Below are 20226 nucleotides of genomic sequence, written 5' to 3' on the forward strand. Positions count from 1 at the left end.
CCAAAGTCTCTCTCTCTCTCTCTCTCTCTCTCTCTCTCTCTCTCTCTCTCTCTCCCAAACACACTCACTCACTCGGCTCTCTCTCTCTCTCTACCCAGTGACCCCCGTGGACCAATTTTTGACTCCCAGTGAAATCATGTGATTGTCTTAAATAGCCTGCGTCTCGTCTTAGCAACATCAGACTGCTATGAGAGTCGCACTGGGTCAGAATCTGCTTCCCTCTTTACCCACCCACCTCCCGGGAGCCTGCCAGGGGAGCACTGATCACAGGGCTGCTGAGGAGTAGCCTATGGGTGTGTGTGTGTGTGTGTGTGTGTGTGTGTGTGTGTGTGTGTGTGTGTGTGTGTGTGTGTGTGTGTGTGTGCGTGCGTGTTTTGAGGAGTGGGTGGGTTGCTGTACTGGGGGTGGTGTTAAGCCCAGCCTGTAGCCAATCACATCCGACACCTGCGTTGTATCCATCTCTCAGGTTGCAAGAGAATGTGTGTGAGAAGAAAAGAGTCATCTGTGTGGTAAACTGGTAAAGTTTGTTCTGCTGCTGCATGCGAGCAATGAAGTAACAACATTGTGTCCTTACGTGCACTGTAAAGAGACTGTCTGCAACAACAGCAGTTTGTTATGTTGGTTCCACACCGGGGAGCTTTGAATTGATGATGCAAAGTATAAAAAGTAGGCTACAGGCATGATAATATTTATTTGAATGCATTATTGTCTGCGGTGCTGGAAACCCAAACGTGATGAGGAGATTACCCCCTGAAGCAGGTAATCAGTGATTAGTGATGGATTACGGTCTGAAATGTGACCTCTGACCCCGTTTAATCCACTCGTCAGTCTCCCCATCTCTCCCGTATTCCGCAGCTGCACTGATAGGCAGCGTGCCAACATTTCTTAACTCCCCACAATCATTCATGGAAGTGCTGGGGAGTGTGGGAGCCAAAGGAATCGGGAGCGCTTGTTTCATATTCTGGAGCATTTCATCCCCCCCCCCCAAAAAAAAAAAGAAAACCAGATGAGTTTTCTGCTGTGCTGCGGGCGAAAATAAATGTGTGACGGTTTACGGTGTGATCTTCTTGGCACAGAGTCAGAGTATCCCTGTGAAAGGAATCAGAGGTGACTGTAAGCAGGCTGGTCTATGAAGTTCCACCCTTTTGTTATTTAAACTTTAGCCTTGCCCTTTTCTCCACAAATGTCAGTCAGCAATGTATTTTTTCATAGGTATATTTCATTCTTTCAAAGCTGAAATGTGCAGACAATAGGGTTTGTAATATGTGTTTTTTTTTCTATAAGATAAATGGAGATGTGAGAGTCTCACCATTTGAACACATGAACAATTATACTGTTACCATTCAACAACATATCTGATGGGCATTTAATAGTTCATACATGTTTTTTTGTGTTGAAGTGAGCAGAACAGTAAAAGATAACCATTTAGCTTCATGTGTCGTGTGTGAGCATTTTAGAGAGATTGCTGAGAAAAGACCTCTATGATAAATACCACTGAGCGGTGGAAGCCAAATTAACAGAAGCTAAACCCAGAAAGCGGGACATGACTTCAGCTCTCTATGATGGTTTTACGCCATAGCTGTTTGATGCATCTTCCAAACAGTCTGAGTCATGTCAGATTATGATGCTGTCCCACATGATGGATTTATTTGGATTGAAAGGCATTGAGACATTCCCTGCAGTGTCAAAACCAAGTGACCAGACATTGCCCCAAAAGTGCCACTCCCCACAGATAAAAAGAGGCCAAAAGCAAATGTAAGAACGTTGTCACCTTGAGAGTTATATGCTCTCGGCCTATTAAACTGAAACATATACAAAACCTACTTCCAGATTTCTGCCTCAGTTTGCAAATTCTGGATCTAATCAGTGATGAAAATGCCATCACGAAGACAATTCCTACCACATGTTTGGAGGCTCGAGAAAATCTTTACAGTGTCAGCTGCTGCTGAAGTCATGTCGCCCCTCCTCCTCCTACATTAACACCCACACACACCACACACACACACACACACACACACACACACACACACACACACACACACACACACACACACACACACACACACACACACACACACACACACTCATACCATACTCGCATACACTACAATACAATACTCACTCTGCATCTATGTGACTCTGAATGCAAACGTTCTGCTCACAAATTTCAGTGTGAGTTACTGTAAACGCAAATGCATGCAACAGATTGGACACATTCCACAGCTTTGAACTTAAAAAAAAAACAGTATTATGTTGTTGGACAATGAAACAGTGTGACAGTATAACCGTATGTTGTTGGACTGAACCAGTGTGGCAGTAGGCTTCCCGTTGAGGGTTGAGCAGGTTACAGCAGGTTGACATGTTGAGAGAAGACATGGGACTCTTTGAAGACTTTGAGCATAAAGTCACCCCCCATAGTCCGAACTGAGCTGGCTGCTGTGAATGATTTGACCTCTGAACCCATGAGCTCCTGTATGCCTCTCAGTCTGCTTGTTTGCCCGTCTGTCTCTCTTTCAGCTCCGCTGTTTGCCTGACTGCCTGTCTTCAATTTCATCTGGGGATGTGCAAAGGCAGAGAGCTGGCACATCAAATGGAGCTCGTTCCATCAGATGTATTTTCCACACACTCTCAGACATGTAGCCTCACACATACATTGCCACAGTTTACAGTCGAAAAGCTGCAATCATCGATAATAACTTACTGTTCTCTCTAGGAAGAGTTTGGTCCACGGTCTGAATTTAACAATACATTAATTAATAGATCCACAGACTTCCGCAATAATTTAAATCCATGTCAAGTTTTTGGCGTCTGTTATGAGATAGATAGATAGATAGATAGATAGATAGATAGATAGATAGATAGATAGATAGATAGATAGATAGATAGATAGATAGATAGATAGATAGATAGATAGATAGATAGATAGATAGATAGATAGATAGATAGATAGATAGATAGATAGATAGAGATAGAGATAGATAGATAGATAGATAGATAGATAGATAGATAGATAGATAGATAGATAGATAGATAGAGATAGATAGATAGATAGATAGATAGATAGATAGATAGATAGATAGATAGATAGATAGATAGATAGATAGATAGATAGATAGATAGATAGATAGATAGATAGATAGATAGATAGATAGATAGATAGATAGATAGATAGATAGATAGATAGATAGATAGATAGATTGATAGATTGATAGATTTATTCATCCCTCAAGGAAATTCGAGTATCCAACAGCTCATAAATACATTTAAAAAACACAAAAATTACATATAATGTAATACACAAGTAACACAGAGTTAAAGTTAAAGAAGAAACTGATTTTAAAGGAAACGTTCAACATTTTATACATGACAGAAAAGATTCAGGATGTCCCAAATCATTATGTCAAATACAGCATACTGACAAATACCCGGATGTCCTACTACATCCAGTCACAATTTTTAAATCATCATGCTTTTTTTTGCAGATTCTGACCCACATTCAACTCCCTGCACTGTGTCTGCGTTTGGGTCTTATCTCCTTGCATGCTTCAACCTTGACAGAAATAGGCCTTTCACTATCGTTACAGAGAGTTACATGAGAAGATTTATGCCACTCATGTGTCTCTGTATGAAGTTAGTGCCAGCATAGCAAAACTACTGGAAACAAGGGGGAGCAGCTTACAAAGGTAACTAATCGGGCCTGCCAGCACCTCTTAAAGTCACTAATAAGATGTTATTTCTGTTTTGTTTAATCCGAACCAAATTTTAAGTGTCAAATGTTCCAGGCCAAGGAAAAGTTTGGCTGTTATGCTAGTTTTGCTGCGGTGGTATATTTAAATATGCCACAAAGCTTTCTGAGTGGTATTGAATTGAACCATTAAAGTAAATAATTTCTTCAAAAATGTCAAACTTTAAGTGTCTCTACAATAAGGGTTTCAAAGCTCTCTTTCAGCTTTACTCGCTCCTGGTCGTTTTCACTCCATGGTCTCATTTAATTATCTGTCTAAAACTGTCATCATGGCAACATGCGTGTGAGTGTGCATGGCAGGGTGTGCTTCTGGTAACAAAGCATAATATGAGTTTGTGTGTGCATGGTCTCCTTTGTGAATTATGTGCGTATGTGTCTTTGTGCTTAAGTGTGAACCCTGTACATGCATGTTTGTGTTTGCTTTTCCATTTTGGTCATTATGTATGTGTGTGTGTGTGTGTGTGTGTGTGTGTGTGTGTGTGTGTGTGTGTGTGTTTTTGAATAGTAAGCTGACAGCAGCTGTAAAATTCCTGTGTGAGCATCACATAGGGGAGGCTGATAGGAGCTGACAGGGAGGAAGAGTGAAGGGAGGTGGGAGAGAGAGATGAAGGTGAGTGTAGAGTATGGGGAGACGGTGCTTGCCAGCTAGTTTGATGATTGAAGGTTTGGTCTGGCTTTGCAGAAATTATGTGCTGCTGTCGAAGAATAGCGATGCCTTTACTGTTATTGTCTTTAAGTTATCGAGTGTATCCCAAGCACCTTGGACGTATCAGCTCAGGGTGAAACAACTGTTTTCCCTTTATGTGCACATGGAGCTGAAGTCTGGCTTTTGGCCACTGCTGACCTTATTCCTGGTTATTTATTTCTCCCGTTCCTCATATTTTCTTCCTTTGAATTGCAACTGATGTACATTTAGAATCCATCATGATGTATGGCAAAACATTCACCAACTTGGTATGTGTTAATACAAAAATGTGCAACATAATATTACACAAAGTGTAGTTGGACCATTTCACTAGAGCATGACATAATTGTTTCACAATTTTTTCATGATGTTAACAGAGAGGACCCATTGTCATGTGTATATGAATGAAGAAAAAAAAGCCAAATATGCACCCGTCTGAGGAGGAAGGTGTACAAGGTGGAGTGGAAAGGAGAGCAGGGTTATATACATATATACATATACACTGTGTGTGTATATATATATACATATATAAATAGTTTGCAATGATGAGTATGATTAGTACATGTAAACTACTTAGTACATTTGTACTTTGTAGGTTTTGTAAGTGTTCTGAAATTATTTTTCTTCTGAATATGTGACCTTAACTGATTTAACTGTTCATCAGAGTGACGGCGTGTGGAAAGAGAATGTTCTTAAGTCTGCTTTGTTTTGACACACAGTACTCTGTAGCGCCTACCGGAGGGAGAAGTTGGCACAGGTTGTGTTCATGGTGTGAATGATAGGTTCAGCAGGGACGTTTCCTGACTGAACTTGTGAGTGTAAGATGACGATCAGTCTTCCTTCAGTAAAATTCCCCGCAAAAAAGTGAATGAACATTATTATTTAATGATTGGCTACCACTTTGTCCTGCTGTTTTAAAAACTAAATAAGTTCATTTGAAGTCTTCTGAAATATTATGATTGTATATGCGTTAACAGGAACCTCTTATGAATCAGGCCAGTTGGTTTTGTGGGTTACCACAGCATTCAGTAAAATCATTGAGGCTCTGTAGTTTGTTTGGCAAAAAAGAGCAGGTAGTCAGTCCCGTAGGTTCATCAGCACTCCAGCGGAAAGCTACACTTGGAATGTGTTACTGTTACTTCTTCACCCCCTCCCTTTCCAATAGCTTCCACTGAGCAAGATAAGGTATTGGACGTGGCTGAGCAACCCGAGCATTAGTCTTCATAATAACCACTGATTAGTGAAGTTATTGTGCTGATGTCAGTGCTCCAGATCAGTTGGCCCAGAGACGTGTTGCAGTGTTGGAGGTCTTGTTTGATCATTTGAGCAGTGATAGTTCACATTGGGACACAACACTTGATGTAGCTGACATATTCCTGATTAATCTGATTTATAGTGGTAATCATCGTGTTGATCTATTGCTGTCCAAGTGGTGGTTTAGCCAAATAATCCAATCAGTTGCATATTATTTTCAGCAACAAGTGTCCTATGAAAACACTGGATAAGCAATGCGGAGCGGAGTGCAAGAAATTCTTAGATGACAACACGAGCAGACTTAATGGTTTAAGGTCACAGATTCCTCCTCGTAAGTAATTAAGATAATTATGTTGTGATTTATTTGAAGAGATTACCAACTGAAACCCATAACTGCAATTAAGGCCTACATGCACAGATTCTTTGTTTTCACTCCTTTTCTTCTTACATTCAAGTTAAAGAGGAAATATTGGAAACTCGATAACACAACGTATCTCTCTCTCCCCCCTGGGTTTAGAGTGCCACGATGAAGATGAAAATGAAGGGCTGAAGAATTGCTCTAATTATTGGTAGTCAGCTGTATGTGATCGCTGGGGCAGAAAGAGCATCTCTGGAGGGGTGTAACCTAAAAACAAAGTGGCTAGTCTTATGACACTCTGCAGGGGTGAGAGCCTGCTAAAGTTCACAACCTCTGTATTGTGTAAGCAGCCCTGGTATAATAACTGCCTTCATCTTGGCCGGGGGAAAAGACTGTAAAACTTTTTATCAGAGCTGGCAGAAGAAAACTGGCCTGTTTGAAGGGTTTTCGAAATCAGAGCTGGATTATTACAAAAAACTGAACTGAATAGCATCTTTCCATGAGTAAATCAGTTGCAATTAAAGCCCCCCATCTCTTGAAACCATGCTTCGAATCTTGCACACATCGTAGCATAAATGTGATGTGCCAGTTTCAGTTTAAACTGGCAGCCTTACTTTCTGTACCGTACAGTAGCTCTATTTTACACTGCCAGACCCATAGGAAAGTGTTTCTCTCTCCGCACTCAAACATTTGCATGTCTGCAAACTGGTGGTGGGGTTTTTCACCCTGTGGGAAACCCAATGTCTGGCCAAGAGTCTCTGACCCACACAACCCACCAGTGTCCATAGTGTGGTGTGGCACTGGACATGCTAGCACGAAGATGAGGAAAAACAGAGCACTCAATGTACCAGCTTCTATGTTGAAGATAATCCCATGAACTGTGTTGCAAGGGGTTTCTGTTGAAATGGTATTACAAATCTAGATTCCATTAACGGTGGCATTAGACAATAAAGGAACTGACCTGTGATCTCTTACCCCTTTGAGTGGTAATTGAATAAAGAGAATCTCCATAAAGTATTAAATCAGCATCAAATGACATCTCTTCATGGGCATTTGCTGCACACTCCTTCAGGACTATTTCACAGTTGATTTACCTCCAACGGTGGACATGCAGAGTGTGTGGGCTTATAATGTGGCCACCAGAGAAATGTCCACTGAACTCCTTGGGAGTTTCCAGGTACCAATGTGGGTCAGCCAAAGCATGAAAAGGGCCAGGGATTGGGTTTTTAACTAGCTTGGTCAGTATAGTATAGTGAATGGTTTTTAATATAAAAGATAGTTAAAATTAAGATTCATTCAGTACAACGACTGATCTCTCTGATTTTGAATATTATACTTGTTACTCACCTTTCTCAGTAACTGTAACTGTGCACCTTGAGTTTTAACAAACGACTTGCATCACCACAGCAGCACTATTTAGAGCTGAACGGAGTGAACTTGCTGATATGGACAATGTCCTCTGTTGGCATATAACTGACAACTGTTAATTGACAACCAGTCGCCAAACCAACAACCCACCTCAATCAAATACGGAAATCTCAAAGACCACCCACAAATACAGACACACACAAACTCACATTCATACCCACGCACATGGGCACTGCATAAAGCACACCCAGATTGCCTTACTGAATATGCAGTGGTATTTTTCCTGTCCTGTCCGGTCCTGTGAAATTAGTAAAAGTAATCGTGGGGAATACAGACGTTTCAGCATACTTTGACACACACACACACACACACACACACACACACACACACACACACACACACACACACACACACACACACACACACACACACCCACACACACACAGTAGGCTACATGCAAATAAGTTTTGTTAATTAAATTATCCTCCACCTAGACACCATGGCTGTATTTTTGAACTCTTTAGCCATTGCTCCCAACCCCAGCAAATGTTCAGCCATGATTGAATGGAAGACTTTGTGCGTTTGCAGGATCCCTGGATGTTCCCCAATGAAAGGGCCTGCTTTGTTCTGTTTAGTAATGCTTAATTTCTTCAAAGTGCAGACAAGCTGAACAATATTAAATTAATAGGCATTTGAGCCAAGGTTTACTCACAGCAATGAATTACTTTCCATGAATGCGCTTGTAAGAGATCAAGCAGGTGATGCACAAGGTGGATCATTAGGGTTTTAGAGAAGTCAGAATAAATAGATCAAGAGAGGTGATGACATTCCCTGCTACTGAGCTACAGGCAATGCTCTTGAAAAGGTCACAAATAGGATGGGTAACAATGTGAAAACATATTTTATTTTGAGCATGTAGCACACTTTGTGTTATAGTTCAGTCAGTTTCCTTAGGGCCAACACTGTCATCTTTTTAAGTACTATTGCAGAGCCCGTAGGAAGCAGGTATTAGCTTATGCATGCTTAAATGTAGCCTGCCTATGAAAGTGGGACACAGAAACGGATGTAGCCTACACATAGGCGGTGTCACACAGTCATTGAAATGACTGTCGCATCGCTCGTCAATGTCACTTTTAGTCTTTCTGTAATGAACTGGATGGATGCAACGTTAGCAAGGAGAATGGATTATGTGTATTTGCCAGCTACAGAAGAAGTTTAAAATGTAAGAGAGTTTGGATAACTGTCAAATAACTTTAACGTGTCAATAGCAGTCAGCTGTGACACACTGCAGTGTGTGTTTGTGTGTGTGTGTGTGTGTGTGTGTCACGGCCAAGCTCAGGCTTTGGGTTTAGTGCGTTTAGCTTTATTTTCTAACGGATATAAAAAAAATAGTGGAAGCGATCGGGATTACCTTCACCTGTAGCAGACCTATCCGAGACCGTGCTCATTTAAATGGATAACGCTATTGACACGCTAACTGAAATTAGCATCGCTGTCGCGGAAGTGTTTAACTATAGATTTACTGTATTACAGTGAAAGTGTTAAAGTGCAAACTTTAACACTAAAGCGGACAGGTTTGAGGTGTTGGTGATGTCTGAGGAAATGTTTAAGAATGTTTTTAAGAATTTTGTTTGAGAAGTTATCCTGGCAGTCACTGGTGAGGGTGAACATGGAATGAGGAAGTAATAAAAGGCTTTGCCTGTTGTGTCCCGCTCGTCAATGTAAGTTTTGGTCGAGGCAGCCAATCAAATCAGGAGGAGGGTTTTACTTAGGGATTACGTTACGCCTGTCCTCACTGCAGCCTTCAGTATGCGCACGCCAGCATGATATAAATATGATAACTTCTACATTTTTCTAAATCTCAGATGCACAACCTTGTGCCGTGCACCAGCCACATCCGGAAGCTCAGGCCGATCTGACTAACAGTCAGATATGCCAGCCACAGACAAACAGGCACACAGACAGACAGACCTTATAGATAGATAAATGTTTACTATTTTAGATAAGTGATGAGTGTAATCCAAGGAAATGTATATACTTTTGCATCTGAATAAAGGCCAGGGTTTTGGCTGGAAGGTCACTTCCAGGATCAACCTGGGCAGGAAAAGTGAAACAGTAGCATTGAAGTGCCCTTGACCATGGCGCTTAATCCCCACCTGCTGTACTTAGCAACTTCCAGGTGGGAATGTGTGTCAAAGAGAGCATATCCTGGTTTCATAAAGGTTAAACAATGAGCAGTTTAGTTGGTATGTGTGTTTTTTCAATGTGTACTCGCATTCAAATAACATGCACACACCTTCTTCCCAGTGACTCCTCCAGTCTCCAACAGCAACCTCCTGTCTCACACACACACACACACACACACACACACACACACACACACACACACACACACACACACACACACACACACACACACACACCTTAGGGAAATAACAACAACAACAACAACTTGTCATGAAAGAGACAATCATCACAGGTCACCACCTCCGTCAGCATGCCTCACAGTCAGTGACAGAATAGGTGAACATTTAAAGCAAGGGCAAAGCTTTATTTTGGTTGTGAGGTTCAAAGGTCCTGAGATGCAAGTTGACAGAAGCTGTCATGGCCACCTGAGTGGATGTGTCAGTGAACCTGAAAATATTTGTTTGAAAGAATCAAACACTGAGAGAAACCCACTTTTTCATTAGGGGAGGAATGGCATGCACCATTTGTTCTCGACAGTGTAAAACACTAAACTGGCATTACTGGATTTTATTAACGTGAAATTCACAGCTTTCAGTTATTTATCGCCGTCTATATGAGTGTGTAACCACAAAACCTCACAGTTTTTGTTTTTCCAGGAGCTATACAATCTTTGTCCCTGTTTCCAAATATTTCATAAACAATTGATTTGGTCAGTATAACAATGAGTTATAAAACCATCACCCATACATTTTCTGTGAATAGATTTCTGCTGTCATGAATATGATTTAAAAAAAAAGGCCTCCTTTGGAATGCGGCGTGGCCTTTGACCCCCTATAGTACATATCCATGTCTCCACTAGTACAAACTACATTCCTACCTTCAATCTGGGTCAAAGATAAAACATGACACTGAGATCTGACGCTGACAAGCGAGACAGATCTGACACTCAGACACTTTTTTTTAGCCCTGAGACAAAAAAACTGTACAATAAAATATTACCACACTATGACACACAGATGTCAAGTAATTTATTGCAGCGACTTTAAATCTGTGGTTCCGTGTTTTCCAGCCAGTGTTTAATATCCTTCTGTATGATTGGCTTCACCTGTACTGCAATATCTGTTGGGGACGTTTAAACACTTTGATAATGGTGGTTGTAAATCTTAGCACACAGTCCCATGGAATGTGAGATGTAGGCATGCTATGTGAGGTGCACTGCTCTGGTTTGATTTAGGGAAGCCTGCATAAGCAGACACACTGGATGCCTGCAGTCTCTATAGGCAGCCACAAAGTCAATCACTTAGCTAGCAAAGCTGAAGTCCTGTTCGCCCTTTAGGCCAGCTTTTGTTCATCAGCTTCTGTTACACAATTGGCATTTCATCAGTCTGTCTTAAAAGCTAATATCGTGACTATCTAGGGTAATATCGTAATATTGTATTGTTAATGGCAAACTGCTACTGTAAATGCTTGTGCATTTTAAGAACCACACCTATTTAACAATGCAGTTTCACACACAGAAGTGAAGCTGTTGAATGCTCTGGTAGCTGCCTAGGGTTAAAGAATTTAAGAAGAATCAGTGTTGATCACATTTCCAGTTGACAAATTGTGCTAACACTCGACTTAGTGAAGAAAATGGGGACAGAGAGCGACTCTCACTGCAGAAAATGCATCTTCTGTGCTGAAGTGTTTCAACTGACTTAATGTATCCAATAACATTTATCTACACAAGTCGACTAGGGCATTTATTCATGGCCTTTGAAAGTCGCACATAATCACCTCCTGACCTTCCTAATTAAATTTTTTATTTCAGTCAGTAAGCTATGTTTCTATAGACAGTGGGACACAGTAAACATACCAGTCACTTTCTATCACCAGCTGTGGAAAAGTATGCAGACCTCGGAAATCTGAAATAAATTGTGTGGGATGTCATCACTGGTAGAAACACATTTAACTGATTTATTTGAGCGATGTGATTCAAATGCCTGTGCTCCAATTACACTGTTAATTATATTCGAGTCAGATGTTTTTAATTCCTATATGTTTAGCCGTCAGTTGTGCTGCAATCAGCAGCTGAATGGTGCACGGTGCTATGTTTAGGGGCATTGAAACACACAGTAATATCACACGTAATACAAAACCTTAGAAAAAATTATACATATTTTAGAATAAAGATTTCCTTAATGATTTTATAGAACAAACTGAATGGTTAATGGCTAGATCTGGCCACTACCATATCACTGCCATACTTATTCTTATTTTCCAAGTTTCTGCTCGAATACAATTGAGAATAAGGAGGTAAAGATGAAACACTTGGATTTGAACCACTGACCTAAAAATTCATAATTTGCACTTTAATCCACTAGGAGTAATGCTGAGAACTCAGAAAAGCTAAGCTATTTATGTGATTTAGTTCCTGTTTAAATACAGCTTAAAGATGGGGTAACTAGGTAAACCAATGGGATAGTAGTGGGACAAACATTTTTGGGATGGTTTAATTGGCAGGAGTTTGTAGTCCCGCCTATTGGCGCATCATTCAACCAATACACTGTTCCCAGGAAGTAACTAAATTCAGGAAAATGGATTCAACATGCCAAACAATTGGTTTTCTTAAACATTTTAAATCAAAGAAAGATGCCCATTTACTGACCGAGCAAGGGACAATTTGATTCTGAAGCCATTTCCTTTCTACGATTATTGGAGGGAAAAAAGAAAGTTTACAAGTTTTACGCACCTCTTATCAAATGTGTAAAAAACGCCTATTGCATGTTTTCAACCAACCGCAATATGTTTATAAAACTGCACTTTAAAGCTAAAAGAAATTCAAGCTGATGATACTACACAGTTTGAACTATTCATCAAGTCTGGTAAAGCTGGAGGCCCAGAACCACTTTGACAAAAGAAGATATTCTCGGTAAGTCTCTATTTATTTTTTTGAAAAACCTACAGACATTGAGCACAATTCACTGTTTTGTGCAATTTCTTTTTTGTAGTGTGTAGACTGTAGACTAGAGTATGAAGTGATGTGAGGGCTTTCTGTGTTTGCTGTGATGTGTTAACCTCTAAAACTGTATCAAATTTCTTGTTGATAAGTTTACAATTAGAGGTGTCACGATCGCGATTGTAAGTCGAAATCATAGATAATATATAAAATCGATCGAAATGACGTCACAATCTCGACCTCCGAACTGTAAGGTGGAATCGTCGATTTCCCCCGCCCCCAGAGTCACGTTGGACAGACATGCAAAAAAAAAAAAAAAAAAAAAAAAAACAGTCGGCATGTATCTGATGCCAGTTACCTCCTACTTTAGTCCTGGGCCTACTACCTGCAGCCAAAAGCCATGAATAGGCCTACTGCTGAAACGTCCGCTGAACTTCAGACGTTGAAGTATTTTATGTCCTGGTGAGTTAATCATAGTTTGCAAGCTGTGCAGTAGGCTACACATGTAACATAGGCCTGCTGGTCCGAACGTGGCCGCGCGTGTGTTGTGACGGTGTTTATTAAACAACCTGCTATGTGAAAGCGCTTTCATTCATATTGAAAACAAAGCTACGTGCCAGTCTTGTGGCTGAATACAGTGTTCCTCCCCAGTATTGCCCTGCACGTTTGACCGCATCCTGCTCCAACAGCTGATTCATATTCTCAGTTTATTATCAAACAGCTGCAGGAGTTTATAAGGAGTTGATTGAATCAACTCTGTTTAACATTTAGGCTATATTGAAAATTAATCATTTAAATTTGACAATATGGTTTGTTCGTGGTACTTTTTCTAGATAACTAATAATAGCCTAATGAAGATTATATCACTTATGACACCAGACCATTTAAACAAATAAGAAATACAATTTGAATGAGTTATCATGACATAACACCAATGATCCTAGACCAAAATGGCACAGCAATCTGTGCTAAAAGATACATATTTAAAAATTGAGAATCGAATTGTGACCTTAAAATCGAAAATCCAATTCAATTGAGGTTTTGGAGAATGGTGGCAATATGGCAGATCCAGAGTGGCACTGGGCAGATCATAGTCATGACTGTCTATCTTTCAATTTATCAACAAATGCAGCAGTGCGATGACTATCTATCTATTTAATATGAGTTGAAGCTTATTTGTGCCATTTTTTTTAGGCAGATCTACAAACGGTAAGATACATCTCCATATTTTTCTACCCACATACAATGGTCGCTGTGCCATTTCTTTCTTTCTCTCTTTATTTCAATAGACAAGATAGACGGATAAAATAATGGCTGTTGTGCCTGTCTGTCCGTCTAAAAACGATGGTTGTGCTTTGACTATCTGTCTAATAGAGTCGAAGGTTATTGCTGGCCTAATTCTATTCATGCCGTGCATCTTTCTTTCTTTCTTTCTTTCTTTCTTTCTTTCTTTCTTTCTTTCTTTCTTTCTTTCTTTCTTTCTTTCTTTCTTTCTTTCTTTCTTTCTTTCTATAGATAGATGGTCACAATTGTGGCCGCTGTGCCTGTCGGCTGTCCTAAAACAATGGCCACCGTGTTATGACTATCTGTCTAATAAGTGTTGACTAATATTGGTGGAATTATTTTTTGGGCAGATGTAAACCCTGGCTTTACAATACCCATACTTTCTGCTATTTAGTTTGGTAGAAAAAAGATTCAGGTGGTCCTGTCTTGTCGTCAGATGCTTAAAAATACCCGGATGTATACTACGTCCAGCCGAGATTTTTAGAGTTGAAGTCAGCATACTATTTGGGTGAATCTGATCCACAATCCAGTGCGCACCGGAAGTGACGTCAGGGCCTCCGTATGAAAACAACCGGGGATGCGATGGATATAAAAGCAAGAGGCAAGATCAAGGCGCAATGCTATGATGAAATAAATAAGTAAAAGTATGTCCCAATTGTATGAATACTGCATGCAAACTATAGTAGATCATTTTTATGGTCAGATGAAGTATGTAGAATTTAAAAAGAGAGAGAGAGTATGCGGTTTGGAATGCAGGGAACATGTTATTTATATACTTGCATACAATGGTCGCCATGCCCTTTCTTTCTTTCTTTCTTTCTTTCTTTCTTTCTTTCTTTCTTTCTTTCTTTCTTTCTTTCTTTCTTTCTTTCTTTCTTTCTTTCTTTCTTTCTTTCTTTCTTTCTTTCTTTCTTTCTTTTTCCTAGAGACAATATAGATGGAGAAAATGATGGCCGCTGTGCCTGTCTGTCTGTCTAAAAAAACAATGGCAGCCGTGCTATGACTATCCATCTATTAAATGTTGATGAATATTGGTGGCATTGTGTCTTTAAGGCAGATCTACAAACGGTAAGTGTCATTTTTCTACCTACACATAATGGTCGCCGTACCATTTCTTTCTTTCTTTCTTTTTCCTAGAGACAATGTAGATGGACAAAATGATGGCCGCTGTGCCTGTCTGTCTGTCTGTCTAAAAACAATGGCTGCCGTGCTATGACAATCTGTCTAATAAGTGTTGACATATGATATTGTTTTTTAGGCAGATCTACAAACAGTAAGTGTAATTTTTTACCTAATGGTCGCCGTGCCATTTCTTTCTTCCTTTCTTTTATCCCTTTAGACAATATAGATGGACAATTATGACCGCTGTGCCTGTTTGTCTGTCTAAAAAACAATGGCCGGTGTTCTATGACTATCTGTACCATGAGTGTTGATGAATATTGGTGGCATTATGTTTTTTAGGCAAATCTACAAACGGTAAGTGTAATTTAGAAACTTGCATACACTGGTCGGCGTGCTTTTCTTTCTATATTTCTTTCTTTCAGGCGAGATAGAGGGACATAATAATTGCACCTCTGTCTATATAAAAAAATGGCCACCTTGTCATGAAGGCCCATCTTTTTATTTATCAGCAATGGCCACAGTGCCTTGACTATCTTTCTAATAAGTGTTGATGATAATTGGTGCCATTCTTTTTTTTATTTAGGCAAATTCACAAACTTGAGACTGTGTCATTTTATGGCCACTGTGCCTGAATATCTGTCTAAAAACTATGGCTGCCATGTCGTGACTACCTAGTACCTATCTACCAACAGTGGAAGCCGTGCCTTGTCTCTCTATGTACCAACTTTAGTCGCAGTGCCATTACTATGTAGACTTGTAAAACATTTGTATAAGAATCACTAATCAGTCCTAGAATGACATGACTTACGTGAGCCAAGTTGCTCACACAGATAATGGACATTTTTCTCTTTCGTTATGAAAGACAAGAACAATTCCTGTGTCTGCATAGATAGTAATTTGTGTTTATTTGACTTCTATATTGTTTTTTTTACAGTAAATAAGCAAATGTCTATTAAAACTATGTTTTATCATGACAGCAGCAGAAATTAGACGTGAATAGAGAAAAGTATATTAGCTGTAATTCATATTGATATGAAAGACCATTATTTACACTAACACATAACTAATCAAGTTATCAATCAAAGTAAGACCAAAGCCCACAGGCAGCCTCAATGTAACCATGTGGTGACTTTTGCATTCTTCCACATACAGTACATGTAGCAGTTTGGCATGTGTAAGATTTGTCAACAGCAGCCGGGTCAAGTAAGGTTCAGTCAAGTTTACAAGTGTGTTGTGCTGAATAATCTCAGCAAAAAGTGCATACTTCTATGGTAATCCCTGAGCAGTCAGTCAGTCAACACTAGCATTGAATGTGCTAAGCAAGCTAAACTTTTTCACACACTATTGTGTGTTATTAATACTTTTCAATATAGCAATGTTTCCATTTATTTCACTGGCAATCAGTTTGGTAATGTATAAAACACAGTAAGTGTATGACGGCAACATATTTTTCAGAGTTGGACTTCTTTTTGCTAGCATTAGTTAAAATCGTGAAAAACAAATTTGCAAAGTGCTTTGCATAACCATACGTTTTTCAATCATGGACACAAGAGCAATAGGTGAGATAACTACACATTGATTCCTCACTTAGCCCCTTATCATTATTTATTCAGCATATGAAGGTACCAGGCTTATGCTGGTTTGCCTACAGTAATGTGTGTGTGTGTGTGTGTGTGTCAATGTTGGTATAATTATATTTTGTATCCACTGAAAGTGGCAACATGAACACAATGACTCAAACCAGACAAGACCCAGACAGCAGTCATTCAGCCAAAGTAGACCAATTTGCTCTCCCAAAGGCCTGTCCTCGTGTGAAAGGGACAAAGTATATTTGTGTGGGCAGTCCCCAAGTGGTTGTCAGTCTGTCTATATAGCTGAGACAACTATAAGCCCATTATCTGACATTGCAGACCGTTAGTCTACTGGCATGAAGAGCCTTTCACTGTGGATCCCACAAAGAGAGTCTGCAGATACAGCAGTGGGAGAAGGGGAGAAAAATTAGACATCTAACATGGTTCGGAAAAAGAGGAGTGGGAGTGGGGGAAGGAGACACTGGGATTAAATCTGTCCTGTGTTCATGTCTATCACAAAAATACGCAGTGATGCTAAAATTACGAACTACACTGTAGAATCTATTTGCAATGTAAAGGGAAATGATCTGCTCTTACAGTTTTTCCACAATTGCTTAAACACATTTCCTGATAGACTACCTCACCTTTTCAAAACCCTAAACACAAATCTCAAAACTCAAACACAAAATGCCGAATCATTCACTTCTCTTGCAAAAGCACACTTTACCCTCAAAACAGTGTTAACTCTTCACTAAATGGTGTTTTCTTTTCAAATGACAAACACATACATCATATGACTAGACATTTCTAGCACTCATTGAACACTGGTGTGCAGAATGGAAAACACTATAGTATAAATGCAAACCACTATATGTATGCTTTATCAGTAGAATTATGCCTCACACTTGCACCTGCAGTAATAACAAATACTTTACGGTTTTTGCCAAATGCTAACACACATGTTGCAGAATAGTTTATGTTGCCATTTCAAACAAACACAATGAATAGGTAAGACTGCAGTTCAAGCAATTCAGTGTGTCAGTATAAACTAAGAAACAATTACAGTAAAATTAGGGAACAATGGTAAAAAAAACAGTGTTGTAAGGAATTGGGTGGTTGGATTATGAATCCTTTTATGGATACCGCCTCCTGTTTGCGTCTGGCCACATCGCCTCATCAACATCACACTCAATGTCATCTTTTGAGAAGCAACAGGGAAATGATCACCTGATATCCAGTCTAAATCTCCTAATTATGGAGCGACTCAGGTTGGGCTGCACTCTCTGTCCAGGCTCCCTCATTGATAGGCCATGATCTATAACAGTCCACTATAGTGTTCAGTGGCGCGCACAGACAATTTGGGGGGCAGGTGCTCAGTGCAAAAAAAAGGGCACAATATATTCTATCGATGAATGACCAAATCATTTTAAGGGTACTTGTACAAAATCCCCCCCTGGCCTAATTACTTTTAATACCTGGCCACACATAGAGTGTTTCTCGAAGAAATTTGGTAGACTGTGTTTGGGACCCTGGACCTTCTAGGGGGGTCCTTTTAAAGTAAAATTCATCAAATTGGTGCACTTTGAGAAGAAAGCTAAGGCTAAATCACCTGTGTCAATGTGGGCTATTTAGTACTATTTTCTGGAATAATTTGGAGACACAGAATTACCAAAAAGCAGAAAGAAAAAATGTACATGTTTGAAAGAAAAACAGTCGGTTTCGGATTTTTTAAATCCCAAATTCTCTCTTTGAAGTCTTCGTTAGGCCCCTGATCTCCGTACTAATACAGTAATATCCTATTATGGTAAATAAAAGATTACTGCAAGTCTTGTAACATAGAAATAACCTATGGTTGGGACAAAATAATATAATTAGCATACTGATAGATTCACATGCTGTACCAACCGCCAACATTAGTTGTGTTCATCACGTCATATCTATTTTTTTTTTTGGGCTAGCTTGTTAAGCAGGACAGTCGGCTAATTTATGCTCAGCTGTGTGGCGCTGCATGATAGAGGCTACTTTAAAACAGAGACAAATAAATGCAAGTTATAGCTTGGCAACTGAGGCTTAGGGGGCAAACAATACACTCTTGACTCCATTCATGTATGTGTTACCTCGCTGGTGGGGCAGGGCAGGCCGGGGAGTAGGTGTGTGTGTGCAGCAGCAGCTGTGAACTGCTGCTGCAACGCGCCTCCGTTTGTGTCCACTCTGCGCGTTCACGTTGACAAAGGAAAGGAAGTGTGTGCGGAGGAGGAGGAGGGGGGGCATATTTATTGGGGCATTATTGTCAAACGTTTTTAATCGTTGAGCATTTATAGATGATGATGTCGGCATGGGCCACATACACTGTAAAAAAAAAATAAAAAAAACGAACTTTCAGATTATTTTTTAAATTTTTTCAAAAGGGCACTTGATTGGGCCAGGGGAAAAGGGCAGGTGCTTCAGCACCACTTCAGATCTACCTGTGCACGCCACTGATAGTGTTCCTGTTGTATGTGTCTCCTTCTGTTGCCTTCTTTGTCCTCGTAATACAGTTTTTCACAATTGCTTAAACACATTTCCTGATAGACTACCTCACTTTTTCAAAACCCTAAACACAAATTTCAAAACTCAAACACAAAATGCAAAATCCTTCACTTCTCTTGCAAAAGCACACTTTACCCTCAAAACAATGTTAACTCTTCACTAAATGGTGTTTTCTTTTCAAATGACAAACACATACATCATATGACTAGACATTTCTAGCACTCATTGAACACTGGTGTGCAGAATAGAAAACACTATAGTATAAATGCAAACCACTATATGAATGCTTTATCAGTAGAATTATGCCTTTGCATGTTCATACACTTTCACCTACAGTAACAACAAATACTTTACGGTTTTTACCAAATGCTAACACACATTATGCAGAATAGTTTATTTTGCCATTTCAAACAAACACAATGAATAGGTAGGACTGCAGTTCAAGCATTTGTAGTGTCAGTATAAACTACTGTACTGTACAGTAAAAAACAATTACAGTAAAATTAGGGAACAATGGTAAAAAAAAACAGCATTGTAAGGAATTGGGTGGTTGGATTATGAATCCTTTTATGGATTCCGCCTCCTGTTTGCGTCTGGCCACATCGCCTCATCAACATCACACTCAATGTCATCTTTTGAGAAGCAACAGGGAAATGATCACCTGATATCCAGTCTAAATCTCCTAATTATGGAGCGACTCAGGTTGGGCTGCACTCTCTGTCCAGGCTCCCTCATTGATAGGCCATGATCTATAACATGGTCCACTATAGTGTCCCTGTTGGGTTGCCCTGTTGTATATGTCTCTGTCTGTTGCCTTCTTTGTCCTCGTCCTCCTGTCGCTCTCTCTCCTCCTCTTTCCTTGACTCTTACCGTCTCAGAAAGGAGCTGAGCTCACCTGGGGTCTATTTGTAGTGCTAAGGTTTAGACTGATTGGTATTCAATTATTTTTATTTTTTTCAAGAAGTGTGTTGGAGAATTTCAAACACAGTGCAAAGCATAAATCGTGTTTGTAGGGTTGGTGCTTTGGGGCATATTTACAAAAGTTAGAGGTTGTGATGCTGGGGTCATAGCAGTCACTTTTAGTGTTTACAGTATTCGGCAAAAACTGTATTTGTACTAAAATGTGCAGTCTACTGTAAATCACAGCAAACAGGAGCTCATCTCTGACCCTTCTATAGCTAACTG

The 20226-nt window shown here is 39.8% G+C and overlaps 1 protein-coding gene across 1 annotated transcript in view; it reads right to left on the minus strand.

The window, feature by feature from the left end:
* adamts16 (ADAM metallopeptidase with thrombospondin type 1 motif, 16) overlaps positions 1-20226 on the minus strand; it is a gene marked incomplete at its 5' end in the record, with an annotated part of 128566 nt that overhangs the window by 51345 nt on the left and 56995 nt on the right. The window lies entirely within an intron of this gene.

The sequence above is a fragment of the Ammodytes marinus genome (genome assembly GCF_949987685.1).
Source record: "Ammodytes marinus genome assembly, chromosome: 13".
In the NCBI taxonomy this organism is placed as follows: domain Eukaryota; kingdom Metazoa; phylum Chordata; class Actinopteri; order Uranoscopiformes; family Ammodytidae; genus Ammodytes; species Ammodytes marinus.